Genomic DNA, 14,823 nt, shown 5'->3' with positions numbered 1-14,823 from the left:
GTTCTTGGGGCCTTAATGCAGGTCCGTGCTACTGAGCTGGTCATCAGCAACTGAGATCATTGGAATCAAGAACGAGGTGGGGCCTCTTCCCATTTCACTAGATTTTCTGAAACCTTGTATTCTGGTGTAATCCGAGGATAAGAGAAAAAGTACTGAGCGCTCACTCATATTGAACTTGCTGCTATTTTCAGGGTGTGAGTTTTGAGGTAAATGTTAATTTGATTATATTTCTTCCATCCTAGTGTTATAATTCCAATCGCTATCAAACAAAAACAGCTAATATACTTGTGCTAAGATCTTCCGTCTCTTCCTCTTTACGTTTTCTTTTGTGGGTGAGAAATCTTCGATAAGAGAGAAACTCAAATTCAATGGTGGCTTAGTATCTACCACTGTGTGACTTAGGAAGAGTCAGTGAATGATTTGATGAGTCAATTCTTACACTCCTACCAGCAGAATCATGTCAGGATTAGTAATTTCACGTTTTACAAGTTTTTTTAATCCTTGAATATGGTATCCTCATTCCTCTCTATATTATCCCTAAAAAAGAGAATAAGGTAGTCACATTGCCTATTGTAACTAATTTTATCCCAATAAATTTTCAAGAAGTTTTGGGGGAGGAAAATTAAGATGTATGTTAAGGTCAAGATGTCACACTCTGCTTTCTAGGTTCAAGGAGAGCAAAGGAGCTATTCAACTGCCAAGTTATGAAATCTCAGGTTTCCTAATGCCAGGTTAACTACTATACATTTTGCAAACAAATTCATCTAAAACTCTTAGTAATTTGTATTCTCACAGCAATTTTTCCATTTCTGTCAACCCACTTGTAGCAAAACTTTTCTGATAAAAAAAGAAAAAATATATAAACTCAATTCATGACAATATTTGTTCGAGTAATAGACATTATTTGCTCAAAAGCCCAACTGACAGGAACACTCGTTGATTGCTGATAGGAATGCAAAGTGCTACAGCCCTTTGGAAGACAGCCTGGCAGTTTCTTACAAAATTAAACACATAAATCAAGCGATTGCACTCCTAGATACTTACTCAAATGAGTTGGGAAACATGTGTCCACACAAAACCTGCACACAGATGATTATAGATTTAGTCACAACTGCCCGAAATTGGAAGCAACCAAGATGTCCTTCAAGAGGTGAGTGGATAAAAACCAACTTTTGTACGTCCATACAATGGAATTTTATTCAACAATAAGAAAAAATGTGCTATCAAACCAGGAAAGACATGAAGGAATCTTAAATGTGTATTGCTAAGTGAAATAAGACTATGAAAATGCTATAGACTGTGATTCCAACTTTATGACATTCTGGAAAAGGCAAACTCTAGAGAGAGTAAGAAGATCAATGATTGCCATGGGTTAGGGGGAGGGAAGAGGGAATGAACAGGTGGAGTACCCACTTTGAGAATTTTTTTAGGGCAGGGAAACTATTCTGTATGATAGTGTAGTGTTACGTACAGGGCATTATGCATTTGGCAAAATCCCACCGACGTGTACATGAAGAGTGAGCCCTAATGTAAACTACGGTATTAGTTAATAATAATGTATCAGCATCAGTTCACCAATTAAAACAAACATACCACACCAATGTAAGATATTAATAATAGGGGAAACTGAGGCCAGGAAAAGAGGAATATATGGAACTCAGTTGTTCTGTAAACCTCGAACTGCTCTAAAAACTAAATTCTATTAATAAAAAAAGCCCAGTTGACTATATAAATCCTAAGATTGATGGACTAATTTAAAATCATTATATAATCAAGATCAAAAAAAGTCACATGTGTATTTTAAAATACAGCAAGTCTTCACATAAGTATTGTCAATCCCCATGGGTTTACGACATGAACAAAAGATTCATATTCTTAAATTTAATAATGATATTACTTTCAACTTCTATTTGAACTTAATAATTTAAGGCAATTCAATGTGGGAACAATTAGAAAAACTGTATCCCCATTTTATGCTACATGAAAAATACATCCAGATGGATCTAAGATTTAAATGGAAGTAATTACATAAAAGAAAAAAAAGTTTTTTCAAGATGTTCTATAAATACGAATATAATCTCTGGGTTGGGAGACTATTGTCCATGGATGGAAACCTAACATTAGTAAGAGAGAGTTGTTTTTAATACAGACAAATAAAAATCCACATGTGGAAAAATATAAATAAACAAAATCAGTAGGTTCTCATTTTAACTTCAAAATGTATTTTCATGCATTAATGAGGGGGTGATATCTACATTATACGAGGAGTTCTTATAAATTGCTGAGGGAAAAAAGCAAGCAACCTAAACAACAACAAGAATGGGTGGAAAACATTACTATTCAGAGAACAAATCCAAATGGCCAAACAGGAAAAGTCATTCGAATTTACAGTAGTGAGGGAAATACTGTTTAAAGAAAAAATTAATATCTATACATACCTATCAGACTGGGGATAGTTTAAAACTTTCTATGACATCTTAACCAGTGAGACTATTAGAGAAAGATTCTTGCATGCATTGCCAGCGCTTGTGTGTCTGGAAAGCAATGTGGCAACAACTATCACAATAAAATGGATGACGAAGAAGATATTCCAGAAGGGCTGAAAGTAAACCAGGGGAAAGTAATTCTGAAGAAGCAACAAAAAGCAGAAGGAGAAAGTGTCAGGAAGGAAGATGCAAATACTATTGCTGAGGCTACAGAATGGTCGTGAAGGAGCATTAAAAATGGACCTTGAATTTGGAAACTCAGAGGGAGATGGTAGCCTTAAGGATAAGAGTTTTGGAAATGTGCTGGAGAGAAAGTGGTTTGAGAAGATCATAAGAGCTGAGAATGTGGAGTTAAGTTTAGGCAACTCTTAGACAGACACATATACTTTCATGAATGGTGGGGAAATGGAGAGCAACAGGGTATTAATTGTGAGGCAGGATTGGAAAATCTGAATATGTTTTTAATGGAAAATAAATTATTAAAGAAAGAGAACTGAAGATACAGGAAAAACAGGGTAGTTAATAGAACAAGTTTCCAGAAGATTTGAGAGGGCAGAAGAACCAGTGCAGAGAAAGAGTTACTACCCTTAGGGATGAGGGATATCTCTGTCACTGAAGATCTCCTCACATCCTCCTTTTCCAGTTGAAAATTTGATGGGAGGAAAGAGAAGAACAGCTAGTCCTCGGGTGGGACAGATTTACTAATTCTGAGGGTCAGAGACAGAAAAGCAGTGGCAGGAAACCTCACCCATGTTCAGAGGGAAGACAATATGAAGACACAGGGAGAAGGTGGTCATCTACAAGCAAAGGAGAAGAGTCTGGAACACATCCTTCCCTCATGGCCCTCAGAACGAACCAACCCTGACAACACTAGGTCTTGGACTTCTAGCCTCTGAGAACTGTGAGACATTACATTTGCATTGGTTAAGTCACACAGTCTGTGGTACTTTGTCATGGCAGCCTTAGTAAACTATTACAGATTTATTATTTAACTAAGGACACCCTTACTCAAATGCCCCTGTGTAGGCTTAAAATCCCGCTAACACTCCATATACAATTAATATTTTTTCCTTGTAGAGAATTAAATGGATTAGCAAATTGTGAGTGTTGACTGCGATTTTTAGAATTCCCACTAAATTCGTGGGCCCAGTTTCCAGAGATAATTTATACATATAATCGAGAAAAGATGTAATGTATGACAGATTCTTGTGAGAAATCTTTCTCTTTCTGAAAGATGTTCCTCCTTGCCTCCTTATTCCTATTTATTCCTCTCCATTGACCCTCCCTCCATGATTTAATAGAGTTGGGACTACACATTTCCATGGTCTTAGGGGAAGCAATAGGTCAGCATGGCTCTCTCATGAAGCAGGTGCCCTGTCATATCTGCAGAATTGTAGCTAAAGATCATCAGCAAATCCCTTGGTGTGCACCCCCAAGAACACGAGGGCCAGAACTTCTTGCAGTTGGAAAAGAAATTTCTCTCGCCAATGGAGAATAAAGATAAATTTCGTTTGCACTATTTTGGACAAATAAGCGGTAGACAGTAAAATAACCCTTTGGCTGATGTTTGTCTCTTGATGTCCTGAAGTATTGATTATTATGAAGAATTTTAAAAATATCTGGTCTAGAATATATGGTTATCTCTGATTTTGACAATGCCCTGGAGCAACCTATTTCACTTTCCTACTGCAAGACAGATATGACTATGGTTTAAGAGTAACAGACAATGCTTGAGCTCTGCAACAACACATCACAATTTTTCTACACGCATAATGATGGCATGGGATTTGAGACCAATTTTAGTAACTGAATGATCCAAATGTCTTGCAATGCTATCGTTGTACAAAAATGTTGGAAGTGACTGCTGTGTAGCTAGCTAGTATATAATAATCATTCTCTTAATTTTTTAGATATTTTCTGTTTTTTATACTTCCGTACAAGTATGGAAGGTCATGAAACTAACATAAAATAAGCATCAAAATATAAGATAAAAAAGGGGGAGAAAGCTGTACACTTTTTATAACCAAGATCATCTTTAAGCTCAAAGCCAAACATGCAAATTCTAACATTTTCTCTAAATCTGCTATATAACCAGGAGTCTTTTGAAGAAACTAAAAATAAGCAAAATTTGAAAAAGAAACAATTCTAAATTCCACATGTGATAGCCAGGTTCTAAAGAACCCCAAGAAATTTAAATTTCACTAATGGGTTTACAGTGGACAATCCAGAGAATTAAAGATCCCAAGCTTCAGCAGCAGCTCTTCTTTCTATTTGAAACTATATCCTGTTGCTTGGTTAAGGTTCTGCATTTTTAAGAGGCTGTGGCAGGTGCTTGCAATATGCACATTTCAGTTTAATTTCCATCTGGGTGAACAAGAAGTCAGCTGCCTGGAGCTGAGGCATATTTGCTGTGGACACAGGTAAATTTGCTTAAAGCACTCTATGTGTAAAGAGAATAAAGGCTTAGTTGGGTGAAGAGGGAGCAAAGAAAAACTCCCTGGGATTAGAAATGATGGGTTAGGCAAATATTCTTTAGAGTATTTGATATTTGCAATATGGAAATGAAACACAGCTCAGAAGAACAGCCTCAGGGACTTCTCAAAATGCAGTGTCTCCTAAACTTCCTTCAAACTGAAACATCCAAGTTACATTTCTATGTAGCTTGAGTGTACTAAGTTTAATATCGCTAGGAGATATTTCTAAAAACTCTATAGATGAGGTTTTGTGAAAGCAAGCAATGCATTGAAGAAAACTATTGCGTGGTGAATGTCACTACCTTAAAAGAGAGCTTCTAAGAAAAGGAACGAAGAAGCCATTTTGTGAACAAACTTGTTTTGCAGAAGGAGTTAGCAAAGTTCAGGATGTCTAACTGTGGTTTGATGAATCATGGCTTTAAAATTTGCCCCAGAGTGGGGGGAGGGGGAGGGACATTTGCAGTCCTGTCAGAACCTGAGTAGTGGGAAAATCGTACCGTTCCTTTCCTTGAAATACCTGTATTTTTCTTTAATAGGCAGTTCGACTTTAACATGGCAGATGCTTAAAACCGGAACATGAACTTTAAAAGAAAACGAAAAACAAACAGAAGAAGCTTTTTTCAAATTACTCATTTCACTTTAAGGAGAAGTGGTAGAAAAGCCACATTTTTCCCCCATGGACTGGCACTCAGAACTCCTTAAAATACTTGTGTCCTGAAGACACTGCAGTGCTTAATAAATTACACTCAAGTTATTTCAGCTACTGAAATATATTATTTTTTATTTCTGCTGGTCTCATGGAGGCTCAGAAATGACTATAAGACTTCTTTCTAGGGCAAGGCATTCTCTGACTTGGAGCTTCTCTCTGTTGAAATCCTATTCATATTTTAAGACCCAGCTCAAAAGCCAGGCGCAACTTCAAATCTCTATAGAAAGATGTGCTGCTTCTCTGGGAAGCAAACAGCACATTGGTTGGATCTTGAATACAGAATCATTTCACTTGAATTTTCAGTGTAACTATTTTATATTGTCTCTCTCCCTTACTAGACTAAATTTCTTCAGGACACATTCTTATTCATACCCAAATTGTCCACGGCGACATTGGCCACTCTGCAAACTACAGGAGAATATACACACAAAATCAGACATTTATTCAATTATTTAGCAAAAGATTCAGCTCTACCCAGTCTCTATGTGTTAGTTCTCCAAAAGGTGTTAGCAATCTCATGTGCTAGGTGCTCTTCCAGGTACTGGGGACTCGGTGAAAAACAAGGCAAAAAAAATCTATCACCCCCAAAGAATTTACATTCTAAAGACACAAGTTGTTGCATTATGTCAGAGAATCCACTCTGAAAAGAAAGCTTACTCTTTTTCTCTCTATGGAATTTCCAAATGGTCTACTCATAAATAGGGCAGACTTCAAAATTATATTTTTGCCTTTTGAGGTGATTGCAGCCAACGGATCATAAACGGAAGATTGATAGCTAGTCACCCTCTTATAAGCACAGCCAACGTCTTCATTTTGAAAAACAAACTAAAGTAGCTTGATAACATAAGGCAATAATGGTTCAACCTTTGAAGGTATCTAAATTCAATTCTCTGCCCCTTGTGGACATGCTGTGAAGAAGTCATCTACCTCTCCGTAGCGTAGGTCAGTAAAGGGCTAGGGGAAAAGAAGACCTTGAAAAAGCCATTATCAGCATTGTGTCCAAGGGTGAAAGTCAAATTCAGGAGGAATAACTTGTCGTACATGGGCCAATAAAAGCAGGAGCACACAAGAGGAGAATCAGAAGACAAATCAGCTAAAGCCACTATAGTTGTTCTCAACAATAGAGTGGTAAGAGGCCAGACTATTAAGTTCTATGTAAAGGACCAGTACAGGATGGACGGTAATAGGGAATTACTAATACTTACTGAGTTCTCGCAGTGGGCCAGCGAATGGCAAGTAGGCTTTACTGGGGAGAAGGATAGAGGAATAGACTCAAGACAGAGAGGGAAGATCTTGGGAAGGTAAGCATCACAGGATCCTCAGCAATTCACCAGGGGAAAACAGCATTAGGGGCAAGGGAAGTGTTTCAACTAGCTTGTCATCATTTTACAACTTAATTAATCTCTCCTTAATATAAATAATATCTGTGGTATTGTTGATTAGTGTTTTTAAACATAAGTCCCCTGAATTAGTCAGGATTGCTAGTGCAGAGGTTGAACTCGAAGAAGCTTAGTCAGAAGGGGAAAGTGCGCGAGAAAGGTACTGGGCTGTCTTACATAACTGAAGCATAGATCAGACACAGAACCAGGAATCTGAGTGTTGTCAGAAATTTCTTTCTCTTTCTCTTATCTCTGCATTAATCAAATTATTTTTGCTCCTAATGGTAGGAAACGTGACAACCAACATTCCTGTCCTTCACACTTCTCACTGCTTCTCTACCAGAGAAGCATTTTTTCTTCCACTGTTATGGAGGAGAAAAATCCTAGAAAAGTGTTCTGATCGCCTAGTTTAGATCCCTGGCCTATACCTACAACAGTCCACCATAGACAGAGAGTTGATGTGCTATGATTGGAAGACTTTACTAGAATCAGTTGGTTGGTTTCACCCAAAAGAAGATAGAGTTGTTCTAAGCATCAGGAGGGATGCTGCTTAGACAAAATAACAAATGTTCACAGCATTCTTTCAGGAATGCAATCCACTGTCTTCCTCGGTACCTCCGCTTCCATTGTCTGGAAAGGTTTAAAATCTTTAACCTCGTGTCTAAAAGTTATTGCCTTTATTTTCCACTTGGTATAGCTGAAAAGTCTTTTATGGTTTATACAGTGATTTATGGGTACTATGGAATTTAAAAAGTATGTTAAATTTCTGTACTTTGCTCCTATCACGTAACAAGAGACATGGAATAAATTCTTCTTTTGGTACTGACTTAATCTGAAAAAAAAAAATCAAATCCCACTTTCAGTATAAATATCTCATTATTATTCTATCATCAAAGTTAATTGGTTTAAAGCTTTATGCATCCGATGTTTTTGCAAAAGTGGTATAAATTCTGCAACTACTTGTCATGAACAGCTATAACGTGACAATATTAGAAAACATGTAAATAAGGCCTATCTTCTTTTTGCAATTGTCATAGAACTTCATCTCATTTGTTCTTTATTTTAGTGAAATAGTGTGAAGATGGAGCAAATATAGTCTCTATCAGTGTGTTACCATCAACATGATCTTTTCATTGTTCTTTCATTTTTTACTCTGATCACAATCTTTTTCACTTACATAATACATCATTATTTGCAAAGCCCCGTTACATAATTCTTCCCATTTTATCATGGTTGACTGCCTTGTACTTTCTTAGCTCAGCTCAATGCAACATAAAACAGCCTTCAGGCTAGAGATTGATTGACTTCGAATAAAGTATGCTTTCTTGCATAGGTATAGACAGAAATAAAACAAAGATTAGAACTGAATTTTCATGACCTTCCAAAAGATGTACATAGAACTCAAAGGTAGCAAATTTGGGATAATGAGAGCTTATTAAAAGCATGCTCTTTGTTAGAAATTTTATGACTGGTTTGTAACTCCCCCAATCTCTGCCAGTTTACTGCTTAGCTTGGAGGTCCATTTGTAGTCAGAGCGGACAAGAAATACCCAATTAAGGTTTACAATCTACGTCCAATTCTAGAAGATCCATCCTAATGATGGAGACAGAGTACTTAGGAATGTCTATCATTTTACACTTAGGAAAAGCATTACTTTTCTTATGGAATCTGAAATTTATGTTCAGATGAGTTTTTAGAATCCACACTTAAGCCAATGGTGTATTTGCCAAAGGGACTAATTCAAATTGTTTTATAGTTATAACTCTAAATAATATATTCGTCATTGATCACTCCAGAAGAAGGTTGGATTTAGCTCCTGGAGAATAGAAAGCAATTGTCCAAAGCTTTGGAAGCTTGGTGTGCAGTATTAAATTTAGGTTTTCTTTAAAATAAAAACAAAATCAAAAACTTTTATTTTGTTTCAAGAAATAAAGAAGATATTTTCATAAAAAAAGAAAATAATCTTTTTATGAAGATTAGCACTTTGCTTTTTTTCTTTTTATAAATTGCTAAGAAGATTAAGCAACATCTCTCATTTTAAAATCTTCTTATTCTCCTGATGGTTGATCTTTTCATGTTGCTTTTTGTGTGTGTGTGTGTGTGAGGAAGGTTGACCCTGAGCTAACATCTGTTGCCAATCTTTCTCTTTCTGCTTGAGGAAGATTATCACTGAGCTAAGATCTGTGCCAATCTTTCTCTATTTTATGTGGGACACTGCCACAGCTTGGCTTGACAAGTGGTGATAGGTCTGCACCGTGGATCTGAACCTGCAAACCCTGGGCCACCATAGCGGAGCACACAAACGTAACCACTATGCCACCAGGCTGGACCCCCATGTTGCTTTTTTGATGCCTGAAGTATATGTGTATATATATCATACATATTCCATCAGTGCTGAGCATACATATAAAAATATGTATAGTGAAATAATAAAATCATTCCTATTTCTAAATGACCAGTTTAAGCAATTTCCATGTTCATTAAGAGCCTGTTCTTGTCCTGGTTCTGGATTTATCCTTCAAAGAAATTTTATCTTGCATGTTCAGGGAGAAACTCTTTCCCTTAATATCATTTCTGAGGAAAACACAGAACACATTTTTATAAAGTAAAAATATGCATTTCACGTCTTGCTTTAATGTCTAAAGAGACCTAAAAATGGGAAGATAATGAAATGGTTAAATATTATTTTTGTTTTATTTTATTTTACTTTTTCCCTTTTTCTCCCACAGTTAAGCACTAAGGCCCTGATGACTTGCCTCTTCATCTCCCATCCTACGTCCTCAGCTTCACATGTATCCTCAGCCTAAAAAGACCAGTTTTTCTACCGTTTCCCAAGTAACCTTGGTTCCTACTCTAGCACATTTGCTCATCCGGTTCCCAGTAAAGACACTCCCCTTTTCTTTTCATAAATCTTTGCGTTCTTCAAAGTCCAGCTGCAACCTACAGTATATACTCCTTGACTATCTAATGCAGTCCTTTGAGCAATCAATCATAGCCTTGTTTATATTAGTACTTAATGTTTCCATAGTCTTAGAAACTCCTCTAGAGAATCCACTGTGTTTTTAATGCCTCTTTAATTTAAACCTTAAAAAAATCCTGTTATAAATTATTACCATCTTTATTTTTCTGTTGATAAAAATCAGATGAGGCTCACAGAACTTCAGACATGTTTTTATCCTAAAGGAAAAGTGAATTAAGTGACAATATTGAAAGCAAGTCAGTTTGTTTGGGACTACAAATGACATATCTACCCACCACCTAGAAGTGAGCTTAATGCACAGTAGATGTTTGAGCTGTTATACACATATACCCATTCAGAATTAGAAGAAAAACATTAGAAAACTATAATTATGACTTAAGAGGAGGATTGCACTGAACTTCTTTTGAATGAATTTGGCGTAAATATATAGTTATTTGTATGGTTATCTATGTAATTGTGTGTTTGATATCCATCTCCCCAAACAAATCAAATTCTTTGATTTATTCCTTATTAGTTCCATTTCCTAGTACAGCGCCCGACACATAGTAGGCACTAATAAATTTTTGTTAAATGAATAATGAATTATGAGGTATCTCTATATTAGAATGAGCTCATTGGTCCAAGGAACTTTTTAATAATAAGTAATCAGACAGGACAATCTGGTTTATCCTCCGTGATTGGGAAGCAGATAATATTCTCTTACAGTAGCCCAAAGGAAATCTACTAGCAGTGCTTGGATGGAAAAAGGTGAGCCGATACTGACTGTCACATAATACAACACAGGTCCTGTGATTGAGCAACAGATGTGGAAAAATTTGTATCTGTGAAATCAATTCTAGTTTCAGTTTCTGCATTCTAACATTCTTTTTTAATCCCTTTCTTCATCATAAGATGAAATCCTTCACTGTTAATTAATGATATGGTAACAATGAAAAATGGCTTTCTTATTTAATAACCTATTGTTGACATGTCATTAACTGACAAAATTTGGAGTGACCAGAATGGTATTTAAAATGATTTCATTGTAAGGAAAAATAAATATTATTTGGGCATAATTTTAAAAGATGGGACTGGGAGGTGGGGAGGCTGGAGAGGAGCATACGAAGGGTGAAGCCAACTAAGAGAATCAAAGATAAAAGAAGCGCTGTTAAAACCTTCCTGACTTGGATCAGTGCCTGAGTAAATAAATACTTTATGTGGAACCAGTGCAGAGCTATTAGACATCGAATGAGTAAGGAGGGAATTCAGTCCATCATGGCAAACCTGAATTACCACTCTTTGTTTCTTTAATGCTCTAGCTGGAACAAATGTCCTTAAAACTGAAGTGTGCATTTGATTTTGTTTTTAAAACTCCATATATTTCTAATAATTTCTGCTGATATAAAGTATGTCTACTATCAATCAACAGTCTTTATGTACCCATGACTCTGAAACTCTGAAACATAAAACTTTACAGGGCGTTGTGCCTCAGTGAGCAGGTGGCAAGGTAACGAGGTGATTGTGTTTATGGCTGACCAGCTGACTCCTTGTGGTTTAAGACTGAAACTCAACAGATCCAACCCTCTAGTGTATGCTCAGGCACATATTGAGATCCCTGAGGCACACGAACTTTCCTCAAAAGTGCAAATGGAAACCAAGGAGGCTAGAGTGGGATGTCAGCAGCCCCGTGCCTGTCCCTGGTAACTTGCAGAGAATAAGTAGCTCTCATTCTCTAAGTTTCTTACACTGAGTGATCCACTCTGCTGTAGTTTTACATAATTAACAAGTTTTGATTATTTAAGTTATAAAACTGAATCGGTTCTGTTCTGATGTATTACAGAGAAATGGCGTGTGTGTGTGTAAGATTTACACGATGTCAAGGTGCTTCGATGGCAGTAACTTATATTTTCTCACTATTTTTGACCAAGAATATTTGACAGCATTTCATTTGCAAAACACATTGCAATGGTGGCCTCTGCTACTTGAACTGGATTACAGGAAACCACAGTTACCACATTATGTTCATTTTACTCTGATGCCTGCATAGCAGCTTCATTGGCCCTTCACTGAACAACATTGTGTAGACTTTTCCGAGAAGAATAAGGCAAATATTGATTCAGGAAGATAGGTCTAATGATGTGATGGTGTTTATTTATAGTTGACCAGCTGACTCCTGGTGGTTTATTTAATTTAAGGCCATTTTATTTAGAAAATACAACATTACAACTGTGCTTACTAAAACTAGAAAGTTATCTATTATTAATTCGCTATACTTATAAGATATATCAAACAAGGAGTGCTCCAAACTACTTGGTTGAATGGAATATATATAAATTTAGGCTTACTTTTGAGTATACATGACGAAGTTGTCTTTGTGCCAAGAATTATGTCACTGTGCCAACGAAGTATATCATTGACCACCTGGAACTTTATCTTCTGACTGCCTGATTCTTGAGCTGGGACAAAACTACCCCAAAGGCAGGGACATTAAAAAGTGCATAACATTTTCTTCTCAAACGTGTAACTATAAAGTCTTTTAAATCAAAGAGATAGAAATGAAATCTCATCTGCTACATCTGTCAAGGATGAAACTTTCAATTGATTTAACACTTTAGTGCTTTCAAGACTTTCTCACATACATTTATTCCATCCTCACAATTGTACTGTGGGAAAGGTAGGGCAGGTGATATTATCATTGTACATGTTTCAAAACTGAAACTCAATGAAGCTGAGATTTAGCAAAAGTCAGTGATTAGTGAATAAGGGAGTCACGACTAGAATCCAGATCTTTTACCTTCTTTGAGCGCAGACCTTGGTTCCCACCTTAGCTTAGACATTTAGAGACATAAAATTATCTAAAATTCTAAACTATAGATTGACAAAACATTATAGAAAGCAAAATTATAGATTGATAATAAAATCCAAAGCTGAGACTGGAATGTGAGGACTTTAGTGACTATGAAGCTATCTACATACACCTTTTAATACTGAAAAGTCACCCAGTAAACTCCTGTGTCTATATTCCTAACCTCAGAGTAGATAGAACCACAGGCATCCACTTTTTTCCCTCTTTGTGGGAGGGTATGGGAACCTCAAAAGGACTCGTTTCTAACTACTACATCATTATTCAATTTCCCATATGAATCTTGAAAAACCAGCTCTTCTGGAGTTAGCACTCATGATATATTCATACTTTTCAAAGTTTTCTTTCTTTTTGAAACTTTTGTCCCTCTCAGTAATTTTTCATACCTGACAGTTGAAACAAAGCTAGGTGATGAAACAATGAGACAGTTTGATTTACTCGTTGTCTTCATAATGACAGAATGAGATGCAAAGGCCTCATGCGTGCCTACTTTTTGTCCATTCAAGATCTTTTCTCTGCGTTGATTGTTCTTGAACTCTACAGTTTTTCATAATTGTCTTTGACTTAGTATCTGAAATTCTTTCGTCCTTGGATTACCTTTTACCCTTCAGTTCCTATGTCGAAATCTTCTTTATTTCTTTGCTTCTATTCACTGAAATCATTGACTATGAATAAATGCTTATGTTCCAATTTTCTGAGAGTTCTTCAGAAAAATACATAAGTAAGCTGACTCTCCAGATAACTTTCTTTGTATTTTTGGTTTCAAATAAGTTATAACCCCTACAAAATTTCCAAGAATAACTTCTATTGATTACAGCAAATGTAATACAAAATGCCATTATTCCGTCCTTGAAATAAACCAACCAGAAAAATGCCAAAGCATGAACTAAATCAAATATATAGATATCCTGGTTTACTCTGATCTCACATGTATAGGAGAGTAATCCAACTAAATGAACTTCTAAACACTCTGCCACTGTGTATCTGAGAGGTATTTAAATAATTGATGATACTATTGCTGAGATTTTTTTTTTTTTGAGGAAGATTAGCCCTGAGCTAACTACTGCCAATCCTCCTCTTTTTGCTGAGGAAGACTGACCCTGAGCTAACATCCATGCGTATCTTCCTCTACTTTATACGTGGGATGCCTACCACAGCATGGCTTGCCAAGCGGTGCCATGTCCGCACCCAGGATTCGAACTGGCGAACCCCGGGCAGCCAAGAATCGAAACGAGCGAACTTAACAGCTACACCACCCAGCCGGCTGAGAATTCATGTTTTATTCATCTTTCTAAAAATTTAGAAAATTTTGTGATGTAAAATACTTTGCTCACGTCAATGACATGAGTGATACAATTTAGGGGAAGTATTAAAAAATTCCATCTTCAAGATCCTGCTAATTATTGAAGAGCAAAAAATAAATTATTCGATTTTCATCATCCTCAAACTACTGATTGTAGATATTTTTTTTAAGATTTTATTTTTCCTTTTTCTCCCCAAAGCCCCCCCCGTACATAGTTGTGTATTTTTAGTTGTGGGTCCTTCTAGTTGTGGCATGTGAGATGCCACCTCAGCATGGCCTCATGAGCAGTGCCATGTCCACACCCAGGGTTCAAACCGGCAAAACCCTGGGCCGCCGAAGTGGAGGGCGTGAACTTAACCACTCGGCCATGGGGCTGGCCCCAGATTGTAGATTTTTTAAAAAAATCATCAAGATGATGACTGCAAAAGGAAACTAACTTACAATTTCTACAGATTCTGGGCTTAATAGAAGAATGATTTTTAAGAACCAAACTTTAGGAAATCCTGTATTTCTTTTTAAGGAAATAATTTTGGGAAAGAAAAAAAACCCAACCAATCTACTATGAGTTCATCACTTTCAAAGAAGATTTGGAAATTTCTGATGGGTCACTGGCAGATTTTTTTTCCTTAACAGTGTGGTCACTGGCTTAT

General features: G+C 36.5%; 1 long non-coding RNA gene across 1 annotated transcript in view; it reads left to right on the top strand.

The window, feature by feature from the left end:
* The first annotated feature begins 1,011 nt into the window (after positions 1–1,011).
* The window catches only part of LOC123276670 (uncharacterized), a 44,294-nt gene continuing 30,482 nt past the window's right edge, over positions 1,012–14,823 (top strand). The window contains exon 1 of the long non-coding RNA XR_011497402.1: positions 1,012–1,150. This is a non-coding gene — a long non-coding RNA (uncharacterized lncRNA). The remainder of the gene's footprint in view (positions 1,151–14,823) is intronic.

Source organism: Equus asinus, chromosome 23, assembly GCF_041296235.1.
Source record: "Equus asinus isolate D_3611 breed Donkey chromosome 23, EquAss-T2T_v2, whole genome shotgun sequence".
NCBI classification, from domain to species: domain Eukaryota; kingdom Metazoa; phylum Chordata; class Mammalia; order Perissodactyla; family Equidae; genus Equus; species Equus asinus.
This window is presented reverse-complemented; position numbering and strand designations above follow the sequence as displayed.